General features: G+C 43.2%; 1 protein-coding gene across 4 annotated transcripts in view; it reads right to left on the minus strand.

The window, feature by feature from the left end:
- JADE3 (jade family PHD finger 3) overlaps window positions 1-11,778 on the minus strand; it is a 66,362-nt gene extending 54,584 nt beyond the window's left edge. For 2 of the 4 annotated variants that reach the window (XM_032100243.1, XM_032100239.1), the window contains exon 1: window positions 11,148-11,272. The gene's annotated coding sequence lies outside the window, so the exon portion shown is untranslated. Of the gene's footprint in view, window positions 1-11,147; window positions 11,273-11,585; window positions 11,603-11,763 lie in introns of those variants that run through there. The other 2 variants (XM_032100240.1, XM_032100238.1) reach the window with 2 other exon arrangements.
- Between the last annotated feature and the right edge of the window lie 2,536 nt (window positions 11,779-14,314).

Raw genomic sequence — 14,314 nt, forward strand, 5'->3', positions numbered from 1 at the left:
TGCATGAGGCAGAATGCTGCAGTACAAGACCTAAACTGAGATAAAAATACAGGCAGGAGGCTTCCTGATCCACAAAGCCTGGAATGGGGTACAGGCAGAAACAACAGAAGTATTTTGGCACTACCTACTATCAGGAACTTGAAAACAGGTCTTTGAGCCACAGAGTAGCAAAAACAAGCTATTTATGAGGATCTGGAGCAAAACAAAATAGATGCAGTTCTTGAGGAAGGAGAACATTACACGTTCTGCTGTTAGCCACAGCCACATGCTGGCCAGCTGGATTTTAAGTATCAAGCCACCTCATTCGAGTTGTACCTCCTGTACTAAACAGATGTGCTCGTGTGCATTTCCTGTAGCTTAGTGATGGCAGTACTGTTCCACACTATTTTCTCAAGGGAGGTTCAAACAAACATTTCAGAAGCAATAATCTAGATGACCTAGAGGCATCTTTTTCCATAGCCAAATTCTATTATTTAATGCAACTATATTTGTACACAGTTAGGGACTTTTAGTGGGGATCTTAAAATAAGAAATAAAACTATTCAAGTGTGAGAACTTCTAAAGTATGGTAAGATAACAGATGTTATGTTTCTGATGGCACAGCTATGCCACTTCCATATTCTCCACAGCAAGTCCCATGACCCCATCACACACACCAGAGAGTCACAAATGCTAAAAGCAGTGTGTGTGGATCCTCCACACAATGACAATATAAAATATGAAGGGACATATTTAAACTTTGGACCGAAGTAATACCAAACTGTGTATTTCAATGCCTTCAAGCTACAGCTCTGGCTCTGGAACAAGAAACAGCAAACCCCCCAAGATTTTAACTCCTCATGAAGCAAATGGAAAGGTCTTTACAGTGCGATTCAAAGTGCCCAGCATGTTCAGGAAACCCAGCTCACACACCAAATAAGGAATGATGCCAGAAATCTCTCCTCTCACAGATTGAACTACTGATTTGCAGTCCTGTAAATGGATATCTTCAGGAATCAGAGACATGATTGGACCTTTCTTCCTCCTCTCCCCAGATGCACTCTTCAGGCATCAATTTCAGTATCACGTTAAGGTGTCAGCAGTTGCCACATCTACAAAGGCAGTCCTTAGTTTTCATCCCATCTTCCCAGTCCTCCTCTGCTGTCCAGTCTGCCCCAGTGCTTTCTCCCTTTTCCTCAAACCCTTTCCATTGCACAACTCTGCTGCTGCCTACCTACAGCATTCAAGCATCCTATGGTCATTCCCATCACCTCACCAGAAGAGCAGTCTGCGCAAGCATTTCTTATCTATGTTGTGGTATTTTGCTTCAACCATTTATTTGCAGGATGACCAACCACCAGTTACTGGGGAGTGTCAGGAGGACCTTGTGGCTCAAACCACCACCCACTTTTACACAACAAATGAGCCTGCGGAGCCTCTGTTCCCATCCTGGTCAATGCAAGTAGGAAAAAAAGGAAACTACAAACAAAAAGATTGAGAAAAATTTATGTCTGGATTATAGGAGGAAAGTTACCTCTCAATTGGATGACAGTAGTCAAGAAAAGATTTGTCTCCTTTTCTGGATACATTAAGTTGTGATGCTCACCAGTGTACAACACAGGGATTCAGAAAGGCTACAGAGCATGCTCTTTCAAGATTCTTCAACTGCTTCAGCTACGTGGAATTTGAGTAAATGTACATATACTGAATATTCCTGGCCCTTAAGGGGGTCTCAGTGGCCACAGAAAAATAACCATCATAAACAGCTCACCTCACATAAAACCATTTAGTCAGTATTTACCGGAATGACACCTCCCAGAGGAAAAAAAAAAGTGGGGGGGGGAGGGGCAAGAAAAAAGTAATAGTGTTAACTTCACTTGATTAAGACAGTGATTTAAAGTACTTTTGACACCCTTTATCAAACTTGGGACACTGGTATTTCTGATTTTTCATAACGAAAGCCTCTCTGGTCTTTTATGGTCAGACCACACCAGCACTCAAACTGTCACCTTCCCGTGCAAAGAAACTCCATAAATAAATAAAGCACCCAAGCTTTGCACTTAGACCGCAAAAACACAAGGCTTGGAGCACAATCAAATGACGATTAATGAAGCAGCAGACACTATAACACAGTAAACAAGACTTCATCAACTTCATCCTCTGTGGCTGCAACTCCCATAGCAGCAACCAAATATGACTTCTTCCTTGAAGATGATCTTAAATGGTTGGAAAGGGCTGTGTTGGGTTTGTTTTTACTGCTATGAAGGAGAAACTTGTGTCAATCCTTTTCCAAAGTCATTCCCACTCACTTAGACAAAATGTATGACAAGCTCTGAGAAATAAGCATGGAAACTTTGGTCTTTGTGGAGTCAATGGGAATTAAAACCAGTGCCAAAACAAAGCCAGAAATTAGCAGAACATTTATCTGATGAATTTATAAGCAGAATTCCTAAATGACAAAACTGAGTTTATTTCTCCTAAAAATCTCCTGATGCAAATATGTTGGGGATAGGTGGGTGGTTGCAAGATCAAGTTGCAATGCAAGAAAACTATTCCTTTTTTAAAGCACCCACTGTCAGAAAAACTTACTGTCAAAAGGAAAAACCTTTAACAGAATTGTCTAAAATATTTAGACCTTTCTAATTTCTTGTAGTTTATTAATGTTAGACTTCCACTATGCAAAGCTGTTGCCTTTATGGAGGCAAAACTTCTGATATTGTTTAACAAGGGATAAAACTAGACTTGGATACTCTCCCACCCACGTCATTATGGATGGGCTTTCACCAGTTCCAAGGAGGACAGCAGGTAACATAGCCCTTCACAATACACTGGCATTTCAAAAAAAAAAAAAAAAAAAAAAAAAGAGAAAACTTGCCTTAATAGGTTTGCTCCCTTAGAGGGTTTGCTCCCTTAGAGTTTTACATTACTTCTGCTTACCTGAAGCACAAAAACCTCTATAATCCTGTCAGACCTGGAAAGCTCAAAAGCAGAAGTAAACAAAGGAGCTGAGCTTTTTCTCCTTTGAGAATTGCCATCATGCAGTTAAATCCACAATTCTGACTGATTAAATCCCTACGAGCCTATAAGAGACCACAAATAGGCAGAGGTGCCAGAGAGTACCCTAATGTGACATTAAAACCTGTAAAAGATAGCTCTAAAGATGCTTTGTTATGACCAAAGGAATCTGGTACAGGAGTGAAGCTGGCTCAACTTGTACAGCCCTTGTGCAAAGGCTGACACTAATACCACTTCTTCAGAATTAGGTGTACATGACCAATCAGATCAATATAACAGAGTAACACCAGAGCAACACCTTTCAAACTGTTATGAAAGCTGACTTCTTTGATAGAATGAGCTTAGTATAGATTCCCTACAATTATTTAAAGGGGGAAAGAAAAAAAAATCATTTTGACCAAAAAAATTATCATAGGGTAGCAAAGGGTTAAAAAAGGATTTGATACCTTATAAATAACCAGGATGCATTTATATGTTTTAAAAGTTACTCCACTAAACCAAAGCTTTGCCACTGTCTCACTTTTTCTAGCAGTTCCTCCCTGTATAAAATCAAGTTTGTTTTGAAACACTCTTATAATCTGTACCAAAGTAAATACAATTGCTGATGTGTGTTTGAGTCAAACACACAGATTTAACTTCCTTAACCAAGCACAATTTACCTATGTACAGGCAAAACATAGAAGGGTTTTTTGTTAAACAGTAGCTAAATAATCATCACACCAGTATCAGCATTCACCAGAAAAAAAGTTTTATATCACAAACACTTATTTTAATGAATTTTTAAAAATACAACTTGAATTTTCGGTGCACGGTGCTTTTGTACATACACATATATGTAAACCCCCACAAATGTAGCAGCCACGAAAAATAAAACCTCACATAAAAACGAAGGTGAAGGAAAAGGCCCCCTTTATCAGACTGAGCAAATTTACACAAAAAAAAACCCCAAACCAACAAGTCTGCCAAAATACTTTCAGGTTGACTGCAAACAATCTGGAAGTCCATACTGTCTGTAGTCTGGTACAGGAAAAAAATTTAATTTGACCTAGATGATTTATAGGGTCCCAAGAAGACTGTGAGACACTCACTGGAAACACTGTTTTCTCCAATAACAAGGAAAAAGTTGGAAAGTTAAGTCAAAAAGAAGAGGAGACAGCCAAAGGGAGACTACAAAGGCATCAGACATGGATGGCTGAGAGAGATAAGTAAGAACTACAAATCATATTCAAGTTCTCATCTGCAATTGAGGCTTTACTTTTTTCCTTTTTTAAGTTTCTTCAGACTTTTTTTTCCTACTCTTAACCCATTCATACTTCAAAAATGGACTGATTCAAATGTGGAATTCAAGCACACAGAAGTGAACACACAGAAAAAAAAAGTAGTTCAATAATCTTAAAAAGAGAGTGAAATGGCACCTGCAAAAGTTACTAGGTTTCAGTAACCTAAATTAATGCACATCCCTGTTTGCTGTTACGTATAGAGGCTTCTGAAAATTTAGAACAAGTACATAGAAGACGCCAAACAAAGGCTCTGAGACAGCACTTAAGCCAGGTTAATCCACGTAACTGGAGTCACGGGGCTCTGACTGATACTGAGCTGATTGGCAGGAGTGTAAGCTTTCTAATAAGTTATGTCCCACCTTCTGAAGTCTTATAGCATATACAGAGGAAGAAAAACGAAAACATCATGCATCAGATCCATATGTATTCAGTTTTAAGCAACAAAGGAGGGACTACTAAGAATACCAAGTACTGAAGCCTAAAGTAATTTTTAACCTCCTCTTTCATGGAGTTCAGGGCAGAGTCCCATTTTCTACAGTATTGTACCACAGATATTCTGTCTCTGCATAGGTCTGTACAACCAAATAAAGCAAGTCAGATCTCCATCAAAACTGCAGAAATAGATACGAATGCAACCTGCCAGTCACTGGCAAAATCTCATTCAGTTGCCATTGTAAGTAAATTTTTTGTACACTAGCTGTATAAGTAAGTATTTGGATCAAAAATATGTTTACTACTAACTTCAACAAACTTAGGTATCTGAAAAATACCTGAATAAAGAAAAACTTTTACAATTTTCATAAAATATCACTGGAAATTATAGTATGATACATTAAAAAGAACAAAACTACAAGGACCAAAATGAAACCACCTGAATTTATGGATACCAGCTGCAAAGGGCACACAAAATAATTTTGCACCATTTCTATTTGTATAAAAATATGGAATAATTTCATCCCACAGGTTTTTCATCTTTTTCTTCTTTTATCCAAAAAAAGTGAACAAGCACTAACCAAAGAAAGTTAAGAAAATCAGTATTTGTAATACAGGCATAATATTTTGAAAAAATAACTTCCATAAAAGAATCAGTACCATAAGCAGAAGTGAATTTTACTTCCTAAGTACACCAACAGCCATTACAATATTGTTCTTCATAAACATGTATCTTATATTAAGATCAACTTTTGGTTCCTCCCTCACTGTCAGCACATTCTGTTTCCGAGCTTCAAGTTCAAATTTGTCAAGCAAAAAGCTTCACTTACTTCTTAAGATTGCTCGTGTCATGCTACAATGGAAATGATTACGTTGTTAACATAAGGAAGACTGCAACTTCATTATCAGGTTTAAGTATCTCCCTCTCAGTTGCTTAAATGACAGGCAATTTGATTTTTGTAAAAGAACACAACTGCTCTTGAATTAGGCCCAAGCTGAAGAGTTGCTAGAACTCCCCCAAACAAGGTTAACGATGTCAAAGCACAGCGCCAACACTGACAACCAGTACCCTTCCTTTTTCAGAGCACTGGTCAGCAGTTCCTGAAAAAAAAACCAAAACCAACAAACAAAAAACTAACATAAAAAGCTATTATCTGTGCTTGAAATGAGCATTTTTTTTCTCCCTCCTATCAAACAACACCTAACAAGTTTACATTGCACTGCAGAGTAATCACTCGTTATCACTATTTCAGTCACTATTTTCCTTCTGGGAAAAGAGTTTATTTGTATGAAAGCAGGAAGACGAGTACCACTTTATTACTGCTCTTTCTATCCAAGTATTAATAAGAGTGGGAGAGGTATTACTCCTACCTCTCTGCTGAGGCTCCTCCTTGCCAGATAATTGCTGAGCCTAACATTTTCCTGTGTGTCTCTAACACACTCACATACTGAGCATTTCAAGCTCCAGAAGGTCTTTGGTTGGTTTGTTTTTTTCATTAAAGCCAAAATCTCCGTAGGACATGGGCACTATTTTCTATGATGAGTCCTCTACAGCCACTTTAATATCAAGGCCTGCAAACTAACACTGAGAGAATATTAATAAATACAAGCAGTTAAAAGCAGAACAAATAAAGAGAATTAAACAACACAAAGAGTTCCACTAGAGACGCTTCCTCCCTTGACAGGGTACACATTTCTCCTATACACTTTTGTATCCAGCGGTTCAAGATGTCAGGTTTTCTGCATATCAGCAGACAGAAAATACTACCATTTTATTCTGCTATACTTGATATGTAGGGGAAGATTTAAATATTTGCACACTAAAAGTAATAATTTTCTCAATACCACCATGGTTTATAGAGGAAGCATTATTTAAAAACTGTCTGGTCTGTTAAACCAATACTTGTATTTTTTAAGTGGTATGAATGAAAGCTCATAGTTCAGTTATGGTTTTCAAGCGCTTATGAACAGCCACGTTACTGTAACTTTTGTCTAACATTTGTAGTAAATCCATCGTTTATCTACATATTTAAAGAATTTCAGTCATTCAGTATTACATGATAAACTACATGGCACAATTAAAAGACAGCACCCAGGCAGAACTTCTCCTATGCAGTTCTCCTCTCACTATTCTGTCATCAACTCAACAGCATATTCTGAAACAAGAACTGCCTGAAAATTTAAACACAGCTTGGAAAACTCTCCATAACACAGTCACACAAAAGTAACTATTTCCAATAAATGTTCCTGGTCAGTTGTTTCACTTTGCAGCGCCTGGTGTGTGGGGTACCACCCCTCCCTTTGGGGCATCTCAGGCATCCCAGCCTCTACTAATCCACTGCACTGTGCTAACCCTCAGAAGCTGTTGGACTTGCTGTGCACCAAACCACTTGTGCAGGCATGAAACTGCTCTCTAGGACATGAGCAAGAGCCTGAGCCTTTCACCAGCAAAGGCTATCAACAGTCAGGAGCTTTAAGCAGATAAGACAGACCCTCAGAAAATACTCAAGCAAAAACTTTTTAGAGGAAGGTGGGAAAAAAGGAAAAAGGAAAGAAAGGCAACTGAGGGAAGCCCTGGACAGTAGATTAGCAAAATAATACATAATTCCCTCAACACTGTGTGACAAGCATATTCAGTTTAGCAACGAGTCAAGCATGTGTATAAACCTGTTTTTTAACATCTCCTAGAGCTCTAATTAAAACACAAAGAGGCATTAACGACACAATACGTTATGTCCACCATTCAATTCAATAATCAAGAAACATAGCTCTTTAATCTAATGCTGTAACAGGTGTACTTTGAAGAAAAGCACTCCAAAGTTTTCAAACAAAGTTTAACAAGCTAAGGCAAGCATCCCAGCATTTAATCCAGGAGAAAGTTATAACAAATAGCATCAGCAGTCACGAGCTTATCCTCCCACCTTCTCCTGCTTCTCCGAAGAGGGCGACTAAGCAAGTGCCAGTGGAGCCTCCGCAGTCATGCTCACAGCTCGGGGTCTCTTCCATTCCTTTAAATCCGAATAAAGCCTGCATTATAGCTCTACAAATGCAGGAGCTTTCATTAGGTCCAAGATCACACATCCCAGACTGCTCTAATCCCCAAATTCTTGGTCTCCTACACACTGAAATAAGATATTAAATGTTGGAAAAGTTCAGATGTCATCTAGACAGGGGTAACTTTGAAACAAATGAATATGAAAGAGTGAACAGCCCAGGGAAACAGGGAGGTGCTTGGTAATTATATCGGCATCTTTCCACAGAAGGCAACGCCCGGATTGTCACACTACGCTTCTGAAACTTATTTGCCAGATACCTTCTTGTAGTCAAAATAAATTGAAGTATCAATAAAAATAGTATCTATAGACACACTTTTTAGGGGTTCTGAATATCAGATGTGCAGTTGCAGCTAGAAGATAGCATAAAGAAAAGTAATTTTAAAGTGACAGGTGTAACTGATCATTTAACGTGAATAAATATAAAAGAAATCAGTTCTCACATTCTTTTTATTAGCAGCATTAGATTAAAATAAGTTATGTGCTAAAATGCAAAATTTCATATAGTTATCTCACTTTTCAGATGTGCCATAAAGCCCTACAGATCTCCAGCATCTCCCACTCCCACCTGACCCAGCCTCCGCCAGCACAAAACCTGCCAGGGCCTTGACATAACATTTTGTATATCAGCTCTTCAAGATGCAAATAGCATCTGTTGGCTTCCATTACATAAATACCCCCGATAAGAGCTATTATTAACTTGTTAGTTTCCATTTTAAGTAAAGTATGTAAAAATTGCATTTATGTGTCCAATTACATGAAGCCTCAAGCGTTATAGGCACTTAAAATCTTCAGAAAAGAGAAACACCACACCATTTCAGAGGTTCCCCTCTCCAGAGGATTGAAAAGCACCCTGAGTCCCCTTAGCTATAGCTCCCACAAAAACTGCGGGAGTGGAGAGTCTAAGCAGCACATGCAAACAGCAAGTTTTGGCTCAGTCCATTTCTGTCCATAATGAAAGAAGTCACTGAACAAGACAAAATACTACCACTGATCTAGACAAAACAGTAAACTTTAGGTTATAAAATGCATTGAGAGAATGATACCTATACTTTACAGGGTATTAACTTTTAAATTTCAGTTGAATACAACTCTTTGCAATCAAATTGCCTGGTATTTTCTGAAGAGTGGGCATCACACTGCACCATCAAACCCATTCAAGTAATAGCCCCCCAAACCACATACCGACTTCTAAAGGAGACTTCTAGGGATGAAAAGAGAAAGACAAACCACAGAAACAGACGTTTACAAGACATTTCCATCCATGGATGATAAAAGATGCACTACAGAAATGGGTGCACATTCCTTCACCAGATACATCTCGTGTCTTGCCAAGCTAACCAAAAATATGCAGACACCATGTCCCACTCCTCACCCAGTGAGGCATGATGGTCAGAAATTAATTTCAAATATTGAAATAAGCTACTTAAATACACCACAGGGAACACTGTAGGAGTGTTTCAAACTCAAGGCAGCTTGTACAAGGTGTAACTTCACCTCTCCCCACTAGGCCTAAAAAATCCAGCCACCTTCACCAAGGCCTTGGACACTTGACATCACACTAGCCAAGAGCTGAGGGCACCAGTCAAGACATCCTCCAGGCCAGCTGCAGCAAGCTCTTGGGGAAAATGCTCTACAGCATTCAGCATGCAGTAGCTACTACTACAGTGACCACACACACGTGTTTCTGCCCATGTGTATAAACATATAAAACTGTACAGGTAAAAACAATACTCAATTGTAAATAAGAAGCCTTCGTGTAAATTCTTCTCCATTAGCGAATCACCCAGGTCAATGAAAACTATGTGTATTCTAAAAATCAAAACAAAAAGTCCACAACAATCCCAGGTATCCCAATAAATCCCAAACACAAACTTCCTGATTTTCCACTGCTGAGAGGAAGTCCACAGAAATGCAGAGAAGAAAACAGCTGGGTTTACTCTACCACTACACTGAGATAGATAGATCGATCGATCGACCTATCTCAGGCTCCTACATTCACAGTGGATTTCCATGATTTTAATGAGATCCCAAATGAACATGCATCCTTGCCAATAAATGCCACTGCCCATGTTCCTACATGAGTTCTCTAGCAAACCTTTGTGGGTTATCTGCTACATGTACATAACACAAAGCAAAAAAAGACCTACAGTCAGACCCAGCTCAGAGGAATTTCTCCTGCTGGGGGAGGGAGGCTTGTTCTGTAAAAGGAACCTAGAAAGAGGAAACATCAAACGAAGGACAGGTAATAGAAACGGTTCTGCTATTTTGATTACTTTTACTGCATCTAAAGTCCAAGTTTTGCAAAGAAAGCTTTCTTCTCCTCCTCTCGCAATAAAAACAGGGCATGTCATGTCTAGTCTGAAAAGAGGTCAGAAGTTCAGTTAAAAAAAAACCAAAAGCCAACACAAACTTTAGATTCTAAAAGTACTAGCCTGCTTTTACTTTGAAAAGGTATATTCTTAACTAAAGCGACTTCAAATGGCATTCTCTCCCTTTGGTAAGTGCAGGTAAAGGCTTTTCTGATGTCTCCTTAAGGAACTCTGTAGCAAGCTTGGAAGTTATGCAAACATGCTTTCATTCAGGTCGCCCTTTCTGGCCTAAGGCTCTCACATTTTCAAGCTAGCTCTCTAACCATCACTATGATACGGTCTCACTTTGCAGAGATGAGCAGGTGTGCTCGAGATGCTCTACAGAACAGCCCACAAGCACCAACCTGACGTAAAAAGTTGGCTGCTGATTAAGCATCTTGCAAGCAAGCATCAGGACAAAATACATTTCTCTTAATCTTTCAGTTTTAGTGCAAAGGCTCTTTTACATTAACCGAGAGGTACAACAGCTTTCAAGTATCTAGTGTGTAGTAATTGAAGGCTTTCTAGTCACAACTGGATGTTGTCTTCAGCATCCCTTTTCTCCTGAACATGAAAAAAACCATAGGGCTTTGAAGGACGGTGCAAATTTACTGATATTTTAATAAAAATACGTAGCCACTCATTATAACAATTTGCAAACAATAGCTGAACTCCTCAAATAACTACAAATGCTTTTTATAAAATAACTCTAGTTAAAAGACGGAAAAAAGTGTCATTTATTTGCCTGTTAAGATGTACTTTACAGTGCCCTGTACCAAATTCTCCCTTTAATCATCCCATTATTATTTGCAAGTATTACTTTCTCTACATCCCCGGCCGCCAACCATACCGGTCGCGGTATATCCGTAGAACGAAGCCATGCCTTTGCAGAACGATGAACAGCATTAAAGCAAACACCATGCAGAAGAGGAAGGTTTGATCTGGAGAAGTGAAGTCGGGACCTTCCCGCTGCTCTCCCTACAGGCAAAGGAGGCACTGGGGCGCCATCCACCCCCGCTGCTCAGGAGAAAACTTACCTTGGCGGCGCGGCCGGGCAGGCGGGAGGGCTGCGCTAGCGCTTCATTGTCAAACTCAGTTCTAGCAAGTTCCTCGACATACCGGCGGAGCGGTGCTCGGCGGCGGACAAGCGCCCGGCTGTCTGTCTGTCTGTCTGTCTGTCTGCCCGCCCGCCCGCCAGCCACGCCCAGCCGCGCTCCGCAGGGCCCCGCCGGCTCGGGCACCGCCGGGTCGCCGCCTCTCCGGGCTGCGGCGAACAAAAGGGCGCTTGGCCAGGGGCCGCCCAGCCCTTGCCGCCCCCCGCGGGCGCAGCGCCCGCCCGGCTTCGGAGCCGCCGCAACTTTTCCCTCCGGACGCGGCCGGGGCCGCAGCGCCCACGCGGGACGGGCTGCCCGCCGCGCTGCCCGCCCGCCGCCCCCGGCGCGGCTCCGCGCGCTCCCCGCCAGCGCCCCACGTACCCGCAGCGCCCGCCGCCTGCCCGCGCTCGCCGCCGCTTCCTCCTCCTCCCTCCGGCCCGGCCTTGGCGCCAAACGCCGCCGCCGCAGGCCCGGCGCCTCCCCCGCACAGGCCCGGCGCGGCGGCCCCGGCGCCCGCCCCCCGCCCCGCCTCCATGCGGGCAGCCCGGGCCGCGCTCACCTCCCGCCGCCGGCCCGGCCCGGCGCGGCGCCGCCTGCTCCTGCCCTGCTCGCTGGCGTGGGCGGCCGCGGCCGTCAGGGCTGGCGCTCCCGCCGCGGCGGCGGCTCCTGCTGCGGGTGCTGCTGGTGCCGTCCCGCGCCGGCGCGCATCGCCCCCGCCCGCCCGCCCGGGCCCGTGGCCGGCGGCGGCTCCCGCCCTGCGTGCCGGCTGCTCGGCGCGCCCGCAGCCCGACCCGCTCCTCCTCCGGCGGCGGCGGCGGCGGCACAAGAGCCCTATTGTATTATTGACACTGCTGGGCTCCAGGCCCCGCCTCTTCCCCTTCCCTCCCTGCCCGCACCGGGCCTTCCTGCCAGCTGCGCCGGCAGAGCCGCCCCTCGCCCGGAGAGCGAGCGGGAAGCGGACGGCGGGGAAGGAAGAGGGGCAGCGTATCTGGTGAAGGTGTGGAGCGCATGTCCTATGAGGAGCGGCTGAGGGAGCTGGGGTTGTTCAGCCTGGAGAAGAGGAGGCTCAGGGGAGACCTTATCGCTCTCTACAACCACCTGAAAGGAGGCTGTAGCCAGGTGGGGGTCGGTCTCTTCTCCCAGGCGACAGGACAAGAGGGCATAGTCTGAAACTGTGACGGGAGGTTTAGGTCGGACATGAGGAAGAATTTTTCCACAGAAAGGGCGATTAGATATTGGAGTAGGCTGCCCTGGGAGATGGTGGAGTCACCGTGCCTGGAGGTGTTTAAAGGAAAGACTGGACGTGGCATTTCATGCTATGGTCTAGTTGACATGGTGGCGTTTGGTCATGGGTTAGACTCGATGCTCCCAGGGGTCTTTCCAACCTAATTGATTCTGTGAAGGGTCTGGCAGTCTCAGCCCTTCCAGTGAGTGTCAGGGGCTGAGAGGGGAGAACCATATCTGAAACCAGATGAGAGACAGGAGCTGGCTCCCACTGCTCCCGGGTGTTACTTTTCCCTTTGAGGTGCCAGTTCAGAAGATGAGCCAAGGGGCAATGCCTGGTCTGCATCCCTGAAGCCACTGGCTACTGAGACTCAACTTTGGACTGGGCAGCTGGTGGCAGGGACAGAGGTGGCCAGGCACCTCGCAACATCTCTCTTACCTTCCAGCAGCTTCTGAAGGCACAGTGCACCCATCTCAGCCCAGTCCACCATTAAATTGAGAATATATTGTCTAAGTGGCACAATTTCTAAAATAATGAGCATAAAGTTTACCTTAGGGCAGCTTTTAGCCAGCTATCAGTGTTAAATCATTCAGCCCATTACACTGAAACATTAGGTAGGAAGCACAGTAGGAAGCATCAGAATAAAGGAAACAGTAGCAAAAATTCAGCAAACCTCCTCCATTGTTACGCCCCACACCCACACTCATTTCCCATACTGCTATTACCAAGTATTGCTTGCGTCATACACTCTGGAAACCCCTTTTGCCTTCCTTACTAGTAGGACTGCTGCAAAGAGTCTTAGCTGGAGATCATCCTTCGGCTGCTGCAGCCCTATTTCTCCATGCACACAGTAACTGAAGCATGGAAGGGCTATGGAAACTTGGCAGAGAAAGAAATGGAACCTGGGGACTCAAATTTGGGGTACAGGTCTTCTCTCGAGGCCAAGCACAGAGAAGAAACACCAAGATTATAATGAGTACAAAGGAGAAAAATGAAGAGATAAGCAGCAACTACGGAAAGCATAGTTTGGCATGCCTGAGCTGCATTTCTACAAAGTTTCCTGACAGCAGCAGAAAGATGAGGAGAAACAGATCATAAGAAAGGAGGCACTGTTTCAGCCAAATGTTCCATCTAGCTCAACCTAGCCCCGCACCTGCTCTACGAAGTCACGGACACCTCGCACTGACTTCCTCTTGGCCCAAGTGGGCATCCACAGTAAGATACTTCCCCTGAGTACAAGCCTCCAAGTATTTAATCACATTTCCCAAGCAGTATGTGGAGCGTCTGTTTAGTAACCCTCAACAAATCATTTCTCCAAGTACTTGTCCCAGTCAGTTCTCAATGAATTCATGTAGGCTTATGACTGTAAATCACTGCTGGCAAGGAATTCCATGCATCTACTACCTGCTGCAAAAAGAAAAAAAAAGTCTTTTTTCTTTTGAATAACTGGTTAATATTCCTGAGTGTAATATGAGGCATAGCTTTCTAAAAATGCAGTTAGACCACAACTAAACAACACTGCTGACACGTATGACTTCCTTCACACACCAGCAATCACCTCATTTGCCTTCAGTTCATTTACCTGCCAGAAAAGCACTCTGAGCAGCTTCAGAAAACCACAATATCGAGTAAAACACCAAGAATGCTCTCCCTACCACCGCCACTTGTGGAATCCTCTATATCAAACCAGGTGGACCAGGCAGCAGGGCAGGCAATATTGAATTTTAGACAAGAGATTTGAAGTCCAAAATGAAGGGAATTCAGAGTGATAAAGCCAAGTTCATGTACTAAAGACCTGTTTTCTAGTCATAAAAGAAAGAAAGTCTGGTTGAGTTAAACTAAACAAAAACCATTTTCAAGTACCAATATCTTCATCAGGATTTCA

This window comes from Corvus moneduloides, chromosome 2, assembly GCF_009650955.1.
Source record: "Corvus moneduloides isolate bCorMon1 chromosome 2, bCorMon1.pri, whole genome shotgun sequence".
NCBI lineage: Eukaryota > Metazoa > Chordata > Aves > Passeriformes > Corvidae > Corvus > Corvus moneduloides.